An 18839-nucleotide genomic window follows, 5' to 3' on the forward strand; every position below is an offset into this window, starting at 1 on the left:
ATTACTTTACTTTCAATTTTTACTATTCTTATGAGTCAACTTTTGTCTTTTTTCTTTGTTCATTTAAGAAATATGCAGGCCTGCCTATGAAGTAAAAAGAGGGCCAACTCAATGCACCTCAATTAAATGCTAGCTATTTCTGACTCACTCAATTTTGTATCAGTCATGGTGCTTCCATTCATGTGTTAGGAACAACATTGTAAGTGACATTAGCACAACATTTGAATGAATGAGCAATTTTATTGAGAGAAACCAGATTAAAACACAGAGAGAAATCTGTTTTAATTTAAAACACAGAACTCTTCTTTAAGCAATATTCTCTGAATATTCCCAAAATGTGCTGAATACATTCATGAGGGTAGCAAAAGAGATTCTTGTTTATGCTCCTCAGAATAAAATGTTATGCATGAAAGACACAAGTAGCTAGATATATAGAAATAATAACTACTAATATCCCTACATATCTGAGTTTGGAGGATGACTTTGACAGTATTGCTTGTTTTGAATTTATTTTTCTTATGTTTTAAATACTCATGACATATTATCATTTGGAATATTTATTTCAAAATAACTGATTCTTCAAATATAGACTGATTTCATTCTTAAATTATTCAAATATGTAGAATGTGGCATCTTTTATATCTGTCTTAGCTTCTTGTAAGTTTTGTACATGTATGCATATTTTAATATGTGGGACACATATGTATAAGTGGGTTCACATGTATGTTTTCCTGAGTACAGAAAGTCCTGGCATTATGCATCTGTCTTTATCCCATACCTTATGTAGTAGTACATCTTACTGGAATTCAGAGTTTGAGAGTATGTCTAATTTAACTAGCCAGCTTTCTCTGCTCTATCATTGGACTAACAGGCTGTATTCCATACTTACCTGTCACTTATGTCAGTGCTAGAGAATCATACACAGGTCTCTGACTTTGCACAGAAAGTTTTGACCTCTATTCACATAGAGTAATTTCTACCTTACTGTTCTGTTTATCTTTATATTAACAGAAATCTATGTAATTTCATGAACAACCCAAGGTTTTAAGGTGTATATTGTACAATGAATAATTGGAATTCATTAACATGTCATTAAATCACATAGTTATCATTTTTATGTGAGGATTTTACAATCCTTCAAAGTGGTTTTCAAGAATATGATGTGTCATCATTAGATATAGTTACTGTGATGGATAATAGGTCTGTTTAACTTACCTCTTATAGCTCCAGTGTTATAGTCTTTTAATTTGATGTCTTATATGCTACTGAAATAAAAGAATAACACTAAAAACTTTCATTGTTACAAAAAATAATTGCTATGTTAGAAACTTTTGCCTGGTAGATGTTCTATAACACAGAGCTACAATCCTCCCTAGCACAATTACATTTCCACAAAATACAATTTATAATTATTGTCTTTTTTCTTCATTTCACCTAAAACTAGTGTCTTCTAGAGGCTGAGATATTTACCATCACTTTGTTATATCTTACAGATACACTTCACTTTTCTTTTGATTCTAAACCAAGTCAACAATAAACTATAAATTTACATGACATTTTAGACTGAGTAGTTTAAGGATTTCATGTTAACTATTGCTGTGCTTTTTTAATTTTACAATTTAAAAATATTTATTATATACCAACCTTTTTGTTTTGTTTCTCTTTTTTTTTTCTTTTTCTTTTTTTTTGGAGATAGGGTTTCTCTGTGTAGTTCTGGCTGTCCTGGATCTCACTCTGTAGACCAGGCTGGCCTTGAACTCAGAAATCTGCCTACCTCTGCCTCCCAAGTGCTGGGATTAAAGGCATATTCCACCACTATCTGGTATGTTTCTTTGTTTTCTAATGTTGTTATTTTTTTTGTTCATTTGTTTTCTTTTATAATGATTTGTATTCTTGTATTAGAGACAAAAATATCCTAAGAATATTTCTGTGCTGGAATTGATTCGTGTTGAAAAGAGAAAAGTTCTATTACCTTTGTCTAGGCATGTAAGTGCACATGCAAGCCATCAAACTAGATTTTAGAATCAGGATACAGACATATTTGAGCTGTATTACTGCAAAATTTATAAGCTGTTGGAGAGGGCTGGAGAGATGGCTCAGTGGTTAAGAGCACTAACTACTCTTTTGAAGTTCCTGAATTCAAATCCCAGCAACCACATGGTGGCTCACAACCATCCTTAATGAGATCTGATGTTTGAAGACACCTACAGCTTACTTACGTATAATAATAAAAAGTAAATCTTAAAATAAAAAATCTTCGAAGCAATCAATCAGAATTTCAGGTTTTATTTCAATTGTTTTCCAGATTAGATTATCTGAAATAAATTTTGAACCCATACTAAAATAACTAGTCATGCTGTTCCATCAAATGTTTCTGAGCTGTGACACTAGGTAAAAGTAGAAAGCATTGATTCCTATAGTGGCATTACAATGTGTGGAGACATTTTATCCAAATGTTCAGAAGCATAATTAACTTTTGAGATTCAATGTCTAAGAAAACATTGTCCTATTGTCCATCACCCTCATCAGCCCTGGTTTATTTTATACTAAGCAAGTCGTCATTGCCTTGGAATACAAGTGTTCACATAAAAGATGGAAAATGAAAACTGCAAAAATAAAACTCAAACTTAGCCTTGTTGATGGTTAGTTCTGTTACTTTCACTCTGGTTTACATTGTAAAGAGAAACTAAACAATTTATTCTGAGCAAACACCAAGCTATCATCTCTGAATTATATGTTTTTCTGGGAGATTTTTGTATTGATATGCTGTAATTTAAAAATTTGTTTTCATATCATGTAGTTCTGCTTCTCTGTAAGATTTGAGCAGTGGAGGCATCAGTCTAAACAAATAGTAGACTCAATGTGTGGCTAACTGAAAGCCCACAGTCTCTACCAGGAACCTCTCAAGGACATAGGTTTTACTTGGCCATATTATATGGTCTTTCTTGGTATTGTTTTGCCTCCATCCTACAGGAGTAGGGGGATTGTATTATACAGTTTAGACCATTATTGAACCTTTTGTAGTTATAAAAATTAATGTCTTTATTAGTATTTTTTATAAATTCATTCCTTAAATATTATTGCATCTATAATTCATTAAGTATGCATAATTGCCAAGCACTTTATAGCTCTCCACCATATGTAATCATATACAAGTACTGAATTTTGTACTTTACCGATGATGGAGCTGAAGCTTGGAGAAATCAAATAACTTTACAATCATATTTGACTTAGGAGTGATGCAAATTCCATTCCAGATCTGAATAATTTTGTAATCTATGCTCTTCCCATCTCACCTTGCTGCCGCAAAAGCAGGTTAATAAACCTCAGACATTTGGAAAGGAATACAATAAATACCCAGGTAAGAATACAAATATTGTTCATTTGTACTTCACTGTGTCTTATCTATAAAGTATTACCTAGTTCACTAATTATCCAAGAGTCAAGACAAGACTTTAAGGAGTGTGGGAATATAGAGTGAGGGAAAAACGCTTTCTCTCTGAGGAATCCAAAAGGGAAAGAAAGGTCACATTGCCAGCTGGAGCAATGCTGTCTGTCATAAGATTTTATAATATGGTGTAAACATTGGGTCTATGGCACTGAACAAGCAGGGAATAGCTTATTACCTCCCAAAATAGCACAGATGCCAAGCAACTTTAACTGTCTTAGCCTCAGGAACTTTCTCCATTCTCTGGGAATGTACAGTTGCCTTAAATTATTCAGAAACTTAAAGCTTGAGTGTATCAAAAGGCTAAGCCCTAGCATGTTTGAAAAGGTTTGAATGAGAACTGCTTCCAATTAAGCTTGCTCTGTTCTCCACTTCAAATTTTGTAAAGAGTCCTCGTATTAAATAAGGCTCTGAATTATGAAAATAAACATAATATTCTATTAAATGAGAAGATGAAATAGGAATGCATTAGTTAAAACCCCGATTTTCATTGTCCTTTGAATTTAAAGTGGAAGAGTTATTTCCTAGTCGAAATATGTATACTCAATGTCATTCTTCATGGGAGAATTGAAATGAAATTATAAATCTCCAAAGAGATTTTATTACTGTGGAAAACCTGACAGAATCTTAGTCCAGAAACAGAGTTCTGAAGTGGCAAAGATGTATGCTAGCTCTATAGGATTCTAAAAAAGTAATGAAAAAATAAGAGGGAGTAAAAAACTAACTGTATTTTCTCTCCATTCATTCTTTACATTCTAAAATTAATGTTGGTGATTCTTTTCTAGATAACCTTTAATTACTTAAACTCAATTTGGAGTAATTTGAGAACAATTTCTATTTAAAATAGGACTGCTTACTTTTTATTTTCAGACAAAAAGTATACAAAATTCATACTTGACTGATTCTGGATAGTTCAATCTAAAATGAGAAACATGTTTCTTCAATATCCTCATTCACACCTCCTTTGTCTCACCACTTATAGACATATCCTGCAATTTACTTGGTGTGGTAATGCTTTTTCAAGGTTGGCAATCATGTCAGATGGTAAAAATAATTAAATGTATAATATTAATTATATTAATTATAGCATAATTACAAATATAAAGCTATTAATTAAATTAAATAAATATGGTGAGATTTCTCAGTGGTTAAAAGCATGCACTGTTCAGTCAGAGGACTAGAATTTAGTCTCAGCAGCCACATCAACTTACAGATGCCTCTAACTCCAATACTAGGTGATAGGAAGCCTTATTCTGACTTCTATGTGCATGGTTCACTGTACAGAGCCATAATGGGGTGTCACCCAAATGGTAGGACCTTGACATTGATCAAGGTGAACTTCTCTCAGCCTTTGTTGAGCCAGGATTCCTGTGCTATTCAGGATCCTGCTCCACCTAGGGTGGAGTGCTCAGAGTGAAGGTGAAGTTCATTGTTCCTCCAAGTCTAAGAATTCTTGAATTAAGCAGGTGACCCACCCTGCTGCCTAAGTAGTGGAGCCAAGAACCACCAGGTGACTTTCCCAGAACTCAGCCCGGAGTCTGGGGGAGGGGTTTTCCCAAGCTATATATTGACTAACATTTATTAAGGTTTTGGCCTCTACCAGCAACTGTCACCAAGGCCCTCTTTCTTTTTGCCGCTTCTCCATCCATCCCTCAGCATCTCTTCTAGGAACCAGTTTGCAGTAGCTGCAGGTAGCAACATTTCACATGTGTGAAAACCCACATAAGTGAACCCCAAAACATAGAAAAATCCTTGAAAATCAATTTTTATCTAGAAATTTGATATGTGAAATGTATGAAAAGATAGTTGAATAAGGAAGTTAGAAATATAGAACAGAACCTATGATACATAATTTTATTGATCTAATCTCAACTGTCAATGATGTGTCCCAGCGCCCCACACCTCAAAAGGCGACACCCAAATCACTCGCAAGAAACGGTCTTGATGCAATAACATGAGGATTTCTTTTATTCCAGAGATCTGGGGTCCACAGCCATACACCGCACAGGGGGAGAGGACTATGGGACCCCGTGCAACTGAAGTCAGGAGTATTTAAAGGGGAAAACTTGAAAGACAAGTGTTGGAGGACACAATTCACAAGGCAAGGGGTGGAGGACAAAACATGAACAAAATGGGGAAGTACAGAATGAGGAAGTCAGGCAAGAGTTTATGCCTTAAGGAAGGTTAGAGATTATCTGGAGCAAACATCCTTGGGGCACTGTATAGTTAAACATTGGAACTAGAACAGGGTGGGCTATCTTTCTCAAGCTGAAAGCAGAAAAGCAAGTTACTCTGTGCTGGGCTAGTTGTTTACAGGTCTAAAAACATTGAGCTGGGGGATCCCTCATTCCCCACTCCTTCTCTTGTTAATAGTTCTAATCTTAGAACTATAGAACTAAATCTCTGACTCTATATATTCTAGATTGTCCTGCCCTAATCACTGATGTTGGCGTAGCATAAGAATCTGCACAGCACTTATACATTCCCTAATAAAAACTATTAACAGGTTAATCACACAGGTTCCAATTGTAAGCAAAGGGAGTAAAATTACAAAGGGTCTCATAAAAGCAGAAAGCAGGGTGGTCAAGAGTACAAGATAAATAAGGGCCTTTCCACCAATTCTCAAGGTTTTCTGCACAGTGGCATCTAACATAGACTGAATCTCCAACTTGCAAGCAATGTGGAACTTGCAAGTCTCTTTCTCTTGAGTAGGCCTCCCAGAGCTGCTTCCACACTCACTACCTCACCCACTCCAGGGCCTTGAGCCTAGAGAACAAAAGCCTGAAGAACACAAAGGGTAGGAGAGCTATCTAATCATTAATACCAGTCTCTGTGGTCAATTTGGTAAGGGTTTCTTTCATTGAGATTTCAGCAACTCTTCCTGAAGCCTTCTTATACAGATCCAGTCACCTATCTGGAAGCAGTGAGGAGTCTCTGGCATGCCTGGAGCATTTAAGGCAAATTTCATATTGTGCAACACCTCCTTGGAGGGCCCAATAGACACCAAAGGAGTTGGGGTATCAAAGAAGATCTCTAGGGGGGTCAGGCTAAAATGACAGGGACTCTTCAGAAACAAGGGGAGAGGCACCACCCAGCCTGAGCCAGTCTCCAAGGTCAATTTAGTTAAGGTCTCTCATAGGGTTTTGTTTATTCTCACTACCTGCCTTGAGCCCTGGGGACAGTAGTCCAATAATGTTTCCAATTAGTCCCCAATATCTTTGTCATTCTCTGATTTACCTTAGAAACAAAAACATAAACATTGTCTGATCCAATTACTTTGGGCACTCTGAAACTCTGGAAAATTTCTTCTAACCTTGGCAGCTGTTTCCTGCTTCAATCCATCTAGAGCAAAGTATCTATAAATGTTAGAAGATATTTTATAACCATATTCTCCTGCTTTAGGTTTTATAAAATCTCTTAATGTACTCTAGGCTGTTCTCTTCTAGGTCTTTTGCCCTGTTTACTTTTTACTGCATAAGCATTTACTTGCTGGCATATCTTACACTGTTCTATTATCTCTCTAGCCTAAAACCTGAGTCATAAATATATACATTTGGTCCCTTAACTGCCAGGACAAGGTTTTAATCCCCTAAATGAGTCTATCTGTGCATTTGTCCTACTGAATCTTTGGCTTACTTTCTGAGGAGTATAGTTCTCCCTTCTTGTGTGCACATTCTCTTGGTAATAGTTGGTAGGGTGGTCAGCAATCTCAGTCCTTTTTTTTAAGTGAGGTTGTTCTTTAATTTTCCCAATGGGTGTCTCTTACAGACCCATAATCAGTATAGGCTCCTACATATCCATTCCTGGAGCCACTTGCTCTGCCTGGTTATTGCCCATTGAGTCTTTTCCCTTTGGATGTCCTGGACAGTGAATACTCACAAAGGCTGGCTTCAGTAGGACATCTAAGAGGTCCAAGATTTCCTGTTGGATTCCTCTGATGTGAGCACTCCTCTTGGTGTATATTCCTGTGGATGTGGACTGTGGCAAAGGCATACCTGTTATCTATGTGGCTATTGATTTTCTTGCTCGTTCCAAGTTTCAAGGTCTTGGTGAGGGCAATGAGCTTCACTTTCTGCGTTGACATGCCAGGGGCTAAAGATTCTTCTACACAGATGACATTTGTGCCTTCCACCAAAGCAGCACCTCCTTATCTCTGTCCATCATGGAGAAAACTGCTCCTGTCTGTAAGGACTTTCAGCAGGGGTCAGTCTCTCTTTTTGGGCCAGTTAGCTGCAGCCCATTGGGCAGGAAGCATATCTGTGCCCCCCCCCTCATTTTGGAGAGTATGTCTTACTCCAACAGAGAGAAGGGACAGGCTGGGGTGACCCTAAGTGAATGGGCTACCCATCCCTTCCCTGGGTCCACTGTTCTTCGGGTAGTCCATGAATACATTTTTGTGCCAGTGGCTTCTTGGACCCAAGATCTTTTCTTGGAAACAGTGCCATTGGCTTAGAAGACTGAGTGTTGAGCCCCTGTGTCCACCAAGAACTGAGTGGGTTTCTCTTTTACTCCCACAATTATCCTGGGTTGGGGGAGGTGGTCAGAAAACCCATGTCCCCTAGTCACTATCTTCACCCAGGGTGAACACCTGGGTTTGCCATTTGGGGGCGCTTTTCCCAAGACCTGGGAATTCCTGCTCCTGGCTTCTATTTCTTAGGGCACACTCTGGCTCAGTGGCCTCTTTCCTTATAGTATGCACACTGGTCCTTTTCTGTCTCCCTTTTCTGCTTTTTCTAACTATTATAGCCAGGATTCTCTGTAGCTTCCTTTCTTCTCTGTCATTTTCTTTCTTTTTCTCCGTTTCTTCTACTCCTCTGTCTCCCTGTCTCAGCAAACTGTATGAAATCTCTCTATAGACTTTCTCAATAGCCTATACTACTAAATCCTTCTACAGACCTTCTTAGCAACCTGCACCAAATCCTTCTAGCCTCTGAAGCTTTGTCTTGATATCTCTACTAGCCCTGTCTATGAGAGCCATTGTCATAGTAGCTTTATATTCCGAGCCCCTGAATTCATAGCATGTATATTGGCAGAATGCCTCTATGAGCTTCCCTAGAAAAGCTGTAGGTGACTTATCTGGTCCCTGCTCAACCTTACATACCTTGGCCAAATTTGTGGGCTGCCATGCTCTCAAGACCTGCCAATGGAGTCTGGTGTGTTGGTCTTTTAGGTTCCTCTTACTTTTTGTCTGAGGGGGGTAATCCCTTTGGCTCCCTGTATTACAAATAAAGCAGTCTCAAAGAAATTGATTAGTCTCTTGGGAAATATATACTTAGTGAAAAAGTTACCATGGTATCAAGATAGGTGGTCTCAGGTCCTCCCCTACTCCACTCTGTGGTCCTCTCTAAATATCAATTGAGCATAATTATTACCATTTTGTAAATTATAAACTATAAGATAGACATAACACCTAGTTTATCATCCCTGTCAATTAAACAGAACCCTTTCATCTGTATTATCTTAAAAGACTCTCAGAATTAACACTTAAGAATTAACATTGTAAGAATTGACTCATGTCCTGGCTTTAAATTTTATGTCACCTGAAAATCATTTATTTAAATCTATATCAGCATTCTCAGGATTAAACAGCTTGGGCTGTCTATGAGACTAACAGTCTTCAATACCATCAGAAATCTAAGAGTGACCAATATTAACTGAAAATATATAGAAAGCTTAACACAGTGTTTAAGACTTAGACATCATATACCATGGATTTTTGATGTTTTTTAAAACCAACTATTTATGTAAAGTAATGTGGATTGATGTCTGTTTAACTATCTTCAGCTATTTCTTATTAAAACCTAGAAAACACCCTAACAATAAACTCAGAGCCTGATATTTCTTTTTGACCCTACATTCACAGTCTTAAACATCTCAGATAGGTAATAATAACAAAGAACTGGGTGTAAATCAAGTACTTTCAAATTTTTAGTATTTATACCAATGAAAAACATGATTTTGTATCAAAATAAAACCTGTATCAAATAAGAACTTGTGCCTTGAGCTTAATACCAATTATAAAGGTTTTAGTATCACAAAGACAGATTTTTCATTTAATATTTTAGAATCTAGTCTTCTGGGGGTCTCCCTTATTTTGACCTCTCTCCCAGAGGAACAATATAACCACAAAGTTTAACATCACATCGATCATAACAATTTAAACAAGTTAATATAAAAGAAATAAACCATCTGTACCAACTTAATGTACCAGAATACTCACATCTGCCACTTGAGCTTCTTGTCAAGACTTATTTTTCCTACCAGGGGGTGTCAGAGTCCAAGTATTTTGCCTCTCCTTTGTTCTAAGTTGGCATGCTTGAGTCATGTGACCTGATTTTGGCACACTTGATTCACATGACCTGATTTTGGTGCTATAGACAGAGATGCTTTTTAGTCAGTCTAAAGTCCAAATAATATCGTCCGTCTAAGTCTAAGAACACAAAACATGATACAAAACAACACAACATAGACAGCCTGACCCTGCCACCATCAGGGTTCTAGATTCAAGAACAAGAGCAGTTAAAATCACACAATTTGTCCCTAGTGGGGCGCAGTTTCAGACACTAGGTGTCCCTGCACATGCTGCATGAACCAGATGAACCAGATTTCAGCAAAAAAATGGCTTCCACCATTACTGACTTGCTGTTTACAGATGGAAGAGAGCCTCACTAAATTCTCTCCAGGGTCTAAAGCATCCTCTAGACCCCCACGGTCTCAAATCCAGCAGCTGACAGTGGAACACACTGCACCAGACAGGCTCTCCGAGCCCCAGAAGCTTGCAAGCAAAACCTAAATTTTCAGAGAGGCTTATAGACTCAGACTTCGACAAACAGTGGGACAGACAGAATACAAACCACAGCATCCACTGAGACGGACAGAACCAGATCAGAAAACCAGATGGCCAGGAGAGCATATAAGTTCTCCAATTCAGTAGAGGTACTGTGTCCTCTCAGACACTCAGATGGGAATCTTCCAGGGTCCCTGGAGTTCACCCCAAAACTCCCGGGGATGTCTTCCTGGGTCACAGCCTGTGGTCTACAGAGCATATCTACTCACCACGGTCCTTTGGTTCTCTCGAGCCAGAGAACAACTGACCACCAAAAATGCACATCTCCTAAAATTCAGATTCAGAAAACAGAGCAGGACAGACATTCAGGACACAGACACCAGCTGGCACACAAATATTACAGAGGGGATCCCCTTACCTCCAAGTCGTTTCTCACATGTGAAGGAAAGTTGCACTTCCTGGCCAATGCACCAAGAAAATATAAGACCCCCCCAAAACCCAGGGCACCCCAGTGCTCCACACCTCGGAAGATGACACCCAAATCACTCTCGAGAAACAGTCTTGATGCAATAACATGAGGATTTCTTTTATTCCAGAGCTCTGGAGTCCACAGCCATGCACCACACTGGGGTAGAGGTCTGTGGGACCCCAGGCAACTGAAGTCAGGGGTATTTAAAGGGGAAAAAAACACAAGACAAGGGTTGGAGGACACAAGTCACAAGGCAAGGGGTGGAGGACAAAACATGAACAAAATGGGGAAGTACAGAATGAGGAAGTCAGGCAACTGTTTATGCCTTAAGGAAGGTTAGAGATTTTCTGGAGCAAACATCCTTGGGGTATTGTATAGTTAAACATTGGAACTAGAACAGGGTGGGCTATCTTTCTCAAGCTGAAAGCAGAAAAACAAGTTACTCTGTGCTGGGCTAGTTGTTTAGAGGTCTTAAAACATTGAGTTGGGGGTCTCTCACTTGTAGAAACAGTCAAATTTAAATCTCCTAGGTATGCAGGAAGCAGGAAGAAAAGGTGCTTCATTCAGTACGGATGTTTAATTTCTTTGGGTAACTCTAAGCATTTCCTGTATAACATTCAATGTCCATGAGATCTACCTACTTTTTTGACACTAATTTGCTTTACTTAAAGACAATTGATTATAAATTTTAAACAAAAATAGCTTCATTCTAAGACTTAACTGAAACATTTAATTTGTTACCTGAATGCCATAACTTACTCACTTTGAATTACAAAAATTAATCACTATATATAATATAATAATTATCTATAGTTGGTAAATATTTTTGATAAAATTTTGACAAAATCAATCCACTAAAAATATAATATGGGGTAAAATTATTTTAAACAATGTGAGAAATCTTTCAAATTCATTATTATAAGAACCAGCATTCCCAACTCTTTTCTCAGCAGTAACTTATAGAGCATATTCTTCCTATATATTTTGCATATATGATAACTGATATATCGAAAGGGTGATGTTTGTACATAGTGCCATAGATAGTGAGTTGAGATTCATGTTTACAAGGCTAAACTGGAGACCTAGTCACCAGCATCCCACTGTTATACTGTAAGACCCCCAAAACCGAGGGTGCCCCAGCACCCCACACTCGGAAGGCGTCACCGAAATCACTTGTGAGAAACGGTCTCGATGCAATAGCATGAGGATTTCTTTATTTCCAGAATTCTGGTTTCTGCAGCCATACCCCACGCAGGGGTAGAGGACTGAGGACCTCGTGCAACTGAAGTCATGGGTATTTAAAGGGGAAAAATCACAAGACAAGGGTTGGAGGCCACAATTCACAAGGCAAGGGGTGGAGGACAAAACAAGCATGGAATGAGGAAGTAAGGAAGGTTAGAGATTATCTGGAGCAAAAGTCCTTGGGCATTGTATAGTTAAACATCAGAACTAGAACAGGGTGGGCTATCTTTCTCAAGCTGAAAGCAGAAAAACAAGTTACTCTGTGATGGGCTAGTTGATTAGAGGTCTAAAAACATTGAGTTGGGGGTCTCTCATCTAAAAACATTGAGTTGGGGGTCTCTCAATAACTTTTAGAAAATACACAAATGCACAAGTTGGCATTTGCTTTAGGCCAAAACACGTTTATAATATAGACAAGTCATGAGAAAGAAATATCAATAATTTGATATGGGTGAATCATTAACTTTCCCCACATTTTTAAATGCCTTTAAAATCATTTATCTAGACTTATATTCATAATAAGGTAATATGCAGATTTTTGAAGGTCACAATTATGGTGTTTTGATATGTCAGAATGCTATTATTAATCAACGTTAGTATCTGCTGTATTCTTGCCTTATTCAGAACCACTGATCCTGCAAGTGGATTTGATTTCTGATAGTCAGTGAGAGTATATATGTTCTGTTTCTCAAACAATAATCATATCATAATTTATGATTAATCCATTAATCATTGAGATGAAATCTATACATGATACTAAATTAGCCATGCTATACATTGGTTTGTCTTTGAAGTAGAGTAGACTGATGATATACTGGGAACTTATATGTGCATATAGTTTGAGTAGCTGTGGTATGTCATTCAATATGTATAAGTTTGAGAATTAATTCTCAGAGCTTTTAGCTGAGATATTTCCTGACATTTCTTACAAAGTCTTAATTCATTACTATCTCCATTTGTAGTAAATATTTTAACTATTTATGACCGACACCTATTTTTACTTAATGAGGGCTTGAGGTATTAATTTTGCTAATTCTGCTGTTAATATAGGAAGAATTTCTTTGTGCTAATGTGACTTACAAAGAGTTTATAGTGTAAAAAAAAAGAGAAGGAAATACCTCCTGTTTTTATTAAATTATGTGTAAGAGCATCCCACAGTCTATTATCCTTTACTCATTCTGAGTTTAATACCTGGAGAGTATTAGCAGCATTATATCTAAAGCAAACTAGGCAAGAATTCCATTATTTTCAAGAATGTGTTACAGCTTATCTTTAAGCTTCCATGTATGAAATATGTCAGAAATAACAGTCTTTTATCCTTTTATTTTCAAGAAAGATATTGATATAAATCACAAAAACCTTTAATCTCACCCCACTCAATCTCACTCCATTTAATTTTATTTTAAAAGTAGTCTGATAAAATGAGGAGACATGTCTAATGACTCTAGGGTACCTACAATGATTAGTTGTTTTAGAACCTTGGGACATACCCATGCAATATGTTTGGGAAATGGTATTCTTCCAAAGTGAATAATAGAAGGTTAGTGGTTAACTCAGATGCCTTCTAAGGATATTGTGCCCTATGAGTTTTATGTCTCCCCATCTCAGACAAAGGCCTAGATAGTCTTTATACTTCTCCACCCCTGTAATAGAAAAACAACATGGCCTCAGATCTCTGTATGTCTAGAGATGTTCCTATCAGAGATCTCCAATGAAATATATTCTTCAGAGACATCTCCTAATAAGTAAAAGAACAGAAAGAAACCCAAGCCCATCCAGTGACATAAGGTGCCTTAGGCCAGTGACTCTTTTTTCTTAATTAAGAAATCATTTATTTGTCTGTATAGCATCACTACAAGACAGTACATCTTTGTTGTTCTGAAGAAATTTGTTGAGAAGCATGGGTTAATATCTAGTGATTGTTACATATATTTAATAACAACAGGAAAAGCATATTAAAAGGGGGAATTTTTTCCTCAATTGTAGTCTCCTTAGCCTTGTCTAAAGAAGAAAATTCATCATTTACTTTATAGACCATGGTGGAAGCATTTCAGGAAGATGATCACCTGAAAGCTTTAAAACAGAAAGAAGCTAATACACCCAAGAGGAGTAGAAGGTAGGAAATCATCAAACTCAGGTCTGAAATCAACCAAGTTGAAGCAAAAAGAACTATACAAAGAATCATCAAAACCAGGAGCTGGTTCTTTGAGGAAATCAACAAGATAGATAAACCTTTAGCCAGATTAACCAGAGGGCACAGAGACAGTATCCAAGTTAACAAAATCAGAAATGAAAAGGGAAAAATAACAGAAACTGAAGAAATTCAAAAAATTATCATATCCTACTACAAAAGCCTATACTCAACACAATTGGAAAATCTGGAAGAAATGGAAAATTTCCTAGACAGATATCAAATACCAAAGTTTAATCAGGATCAGATAGACCATTTAAAAAGTCCCATAACCCCTAAAGAAATAGAAGTGGTAAGTGACAATCTCACAACCAAAAAAAAGCATATGACCAGATGGTTTTAGTGCAGATTTCTATCAGACCTTCAAAGAAGACCTGACACCAATACTCCTCAAACTATTCCACAAAATAGAAACAGAAGGAACACTACCCAACTTGTTCTATGAAGCCACAATTTTGCCAATACAAAAACCACACAAAGATCCAACAAAAACAGAGAACTTTAGGCTAATTTTCCTTATGAATATCATTGTAAAAATACTCAAAAAATTCTTGCCAACCGAATCCAAGAACACATCAAAATGATCATTCACCATGATCAAAGCCAGTGTCTCTTGCTTGACAGCTTTAACACTGTAAAATCCACTATAGAAAATTCAGTTTCTTTAGATTTCTGACAATGTCATAACAAAGTAGCAGATCCTAGGAATGTTAAAAGGTAAAGAAATTTCAGGTCTAGCATGGCCTTGGTGGGGATAGAATGATAGGGTTCTTGCTGCTGGGACAGGGTCAACAGATGTGGGCTTCCATGAGTGCCAATGACTGCCATGGCAAATGTCTTGTTTGTATAATAATGTATTTTACATTCCTCCTTTATGGAAATCCTTTAAGGTAATGACTTCATGATAACCATTTTGGAAGGTAAAGATATGGCTACTGTGTCAGCATAATGGTCAATCCTGGGACCTTCAAGACTGACCTTAAGGTTATAGAAAGAATTCTAAAAACATGAGTCTGAAAATATATTATTTCTCAACTATGCAAAACTATAAGGATGCAATATGAATTGTATTAGGAGCTTCACAGATCTAAAGGAACAGAAGCAGCTACATTAAAGATGCAGCTTTCCAGAAAGTTACAAAGGCAGGCAGATACAAAGGCAAGCAGATTCCAGAGTTCAAGGTCAGCCAGGAACAATGCAAGGTTAGGACCAGGTTTGGTAGAAATGGTAATTTCAAAACAGGTTCCAACAAGGACCTGGTGGTACACATTTTTAATCCCAGCCCTTGGGAGGCAGAGGCAGGTGGATTCAAGGGCAATCTGGTTTACAGAGTGAGTTCCAGGACAGGCAGGAAAAAACAATCCAGACTTGAAAAAAAAAACAAAAAAACAAACAAATGAACAAACAAAAAACAAACAAACAAACAAACAAAAAGAAAGGTTCCAAACCATCTAAAGCCTGTGCTTAGCAGAGGCAGGCAGATCTCAGAACTCTTTTGCAATGTTAAAAGACAATGTGAGCTTGTTGTTTCCTAACAATTAAGGGATTGGTGTCTGGGAATGCTGATTCTTAGGATAATCAAAATGAAAACCTAAAGTAGAGGACTGGGTTGGTATGTAAAATAAATTACTGTGCTTAAGGAGAGAGAGAGAGAGAGAGAGAGAGAGAGAGAGAGAGAGAGAGATGTCTAGACCTGTCTATAAATCTCTAGAGAAAGCAAATCAGAGAGAAAGAAACAGAACAGAGAGAAAGCAGGCTGGAATGATGTCTCCATTAAAATACATGTCTCCATCTTGGACTAATGACTTGACTTGCAGTGATGGAAGTTAGAAACAAAACGAAGTTAAGACCTCACAGAATCCACGGCCCAAGCATAAGGCAGGTCAGGGGCAAGCCCAGACAAGCGCAGGCAAGCTGGGGCCTGTTAGAATAGCAGGATGATCCGCCCAAAGTCGTTAAAACATTCCAGAAACTAGCTGGCCATAAAGATAAGAAAGTAGCCTAAACAACCTCCGCTGAGTCATGGGCCATCTGGACTCCCTCCCCTCACCCTCTCTTCTCTTGTGTAGTTTAATGTTAAGCAGACCCTCTGTTAACAAAAGATAAGCCTCCCGCTCTCCTACATTGCTGATGCGCAGTCCTGCACATACTACCAGCTGATGTAATTGTGTGCCAATTCCTCCCCCAATATATGAATTGACCAATCATGTAAAAGCGCACGAAACCCCCTTGCCTTTTCCCACATAAACCCCTAGCTTTTGAGCTTCAGGGCCAACTCCTCTGTCTCTTGCATGAGACATGTGTTGGCCTGGAGCTCTGCCATTAAACTGCCTTGTGTTCTTGCATCAAGCCGGTCTCTCGCGTTTCCTTGGGTGTGTGCTGACCCTAGACTTGAGTGGGGTCTCCCCGTTCAGGGGTCCTACAACAGTTGTTTGTTTCTCTTCTCAGAACCCATCTCCAAACCAAGGCTGGTCCTGGGCAAAATAAGTAAGTATGTAACTAAATAAATAAGTAAATAAGTAAGTAAATAAATAAATAAATGAGTAACTATGTAAAAAAGCCCACAATTCGGGAAAGAATTAGTTCCAATAAATTTGACTTTATCACAAATGAAAAGCACTGTTTAGAGAGTATGCATTGGCACATGAGAATAATTTACATGCATAAATACTGAAATGAAATATATGCAAAGTTTTAAAAATTTATTTTATTTTAAAGATAAAATCCACTCAGCATATTAGGAAACATATAATTTCTTTACAAAATATTACATTTTCAGGAATATGAAATACTTTTTCTGTACTAATTTCCTTGTTTCCGATGTATCATTTTCTTTTTGAGAATTAACATTTCTAGCATGAATATTTTTAAACATTTGCTAGACTTTTTTTTTCCTTTTCAATTCTTGTTGTTTGAGCTATATTCTTTGGATAGTGAAATATACCAGGATTTGCATATCTGGGAGAATTATATGATCAGTCCCTTCAGAACAATATCACTATCATGTGAAGTGCAATGAAATAACAGGAAAAATTTTGAGGGACCATTAAGTAGTTAGGGAAAGGTAGGGTACTGGAAACTTACTGTAAAAACAGTCTGTGAAAAGTCCAGAAAAAGAGGAAAGGCACAGTTCAAGTTTGAAGACATAAAGGATTGATCTTCAAGCAATTGTTATCTCATACACCCTGTGTTTTAAAGCAGCAAGAATAACAATAAGAATGTGCTGCATTGTTACTGGCATGGAGCAGGAGAAGAAATTGTGACCTTGTATCAATACACTGCATGACTCAGCACACAGCAGATGAGGCTGTTAGTCCCTCAAGCACCAATTCTGGTATGCATATTCTCTCATTACTGCTACAGTAATTAGTATGCCTTTCTAAGTAAGTTCAGTGAAGTATACTGTGGTATGGCAAGGGCATGGGTTAGCATTGCAAAGAAAAGTGCCAAGATCAAAGAGAACAGACATGCCACAGGCATCCAGTATCCAGCAAGAATTTCAGGGCAAAGGTTAGAGTTATGAATGAAACTGTCCACCACCATATATATATATATATATATATATATATGTATATGTATATGTATATGTATATGTATATGTATATGTATATGTATATGTATATGTATATGTATATGTATATGTATATGTATATATATATACATTAATTCCAGCAATAGCAACTGATTTTTATTTGGATACAGGGCCTTTAAAGATAAAGTTCAAATGAGTTCCTAAGTGTTGACCTTAATTTAGTCTGATTTCAGTGCTTATGAAACTAATTAGAACAATGCCAAGAATTCATATATACACAGCAGTGGGAGTGAGTAGCAAGCCTACCTACTTATTTAAAAAGAATATTTAGAGAAAGAAATACCTTGCTCATTTAAAGAAAATCATTCTGATTAAAGAAAGTTAGCAAACAATCATATGCACATTATTGTTGCTGTGGGGAGATCACCAGAGAACACCACTGGGACACAGGTTTAAGCCAATGGAAGGTACTTATATGTTTACCACAATTAAACTATGTCTAGCTACACAGTGTAGCCCTTAACCTTTCTCAGGGTTAGCTTTTAAGTCCAAAAGCCTATTCTGCGCTGACACCCCTCAATTTGCAAGAAGAGTAGCCAGAGTGGACCTATAGAAACAAAATGCAAGATCAGCACATTTAGGGACTTTCCCAGAACTCTGGACTTTTCATGGATTAGGCCTTTGTTTTAGTTTTGGCAGGAGGTAGTGAAATGGCCTGAATAGTAAGTAGTCCCATCATGGCATCAGTTGTGCCAAGGTGTGGGGTCTGTTACATACCAACAGGTTCTTTGTGCATTAGTCCAATTGTGGATTCATTTAGGGGTAGAGAGTTATAATGCCTTTTTAGCATTAGAGTTTAAACAGACTTTATGGTTTAACAGATATGTTTGCAGTTAAGCAGGCAAGCCTGTAGTGAGAGGTAGTAGTTAAAGGATCAATGGTTCAGCTATGGCTGTTCATTGAGGAGTTAATGAGGGGAACCAGGGGAACAAAGATTGGCATCTATTGTCAGATATTTGACACCTTTTTTAAGAGTTATTGTTGACCATGATTAATTTTTTTGGAATTATCCCTGACTGTCATAGAAGCAACAAGTTTCTCTCAGTGTCATATACTTTCTGATCTCGTAAGAGAAGGTTCAAATTTTTGTGATTTTGAAAAACACCTTTG

The sequence above is a fragment of the Apodemus sylvaticus genome, chromosome 12 (genome assembly GCF_947179515.1).
Source record: "Apodemus sylvaticus chromosome 12, mApoSyl1.1, whole genome shotgun sequence".
NCBI classification, from domain to species: domain Eukaryota; kingdom Metazoa; phylum Chordata; class Mammalia; order Rodentia; family Muridae; genus Apodemus; species Apodemus sylvaticus.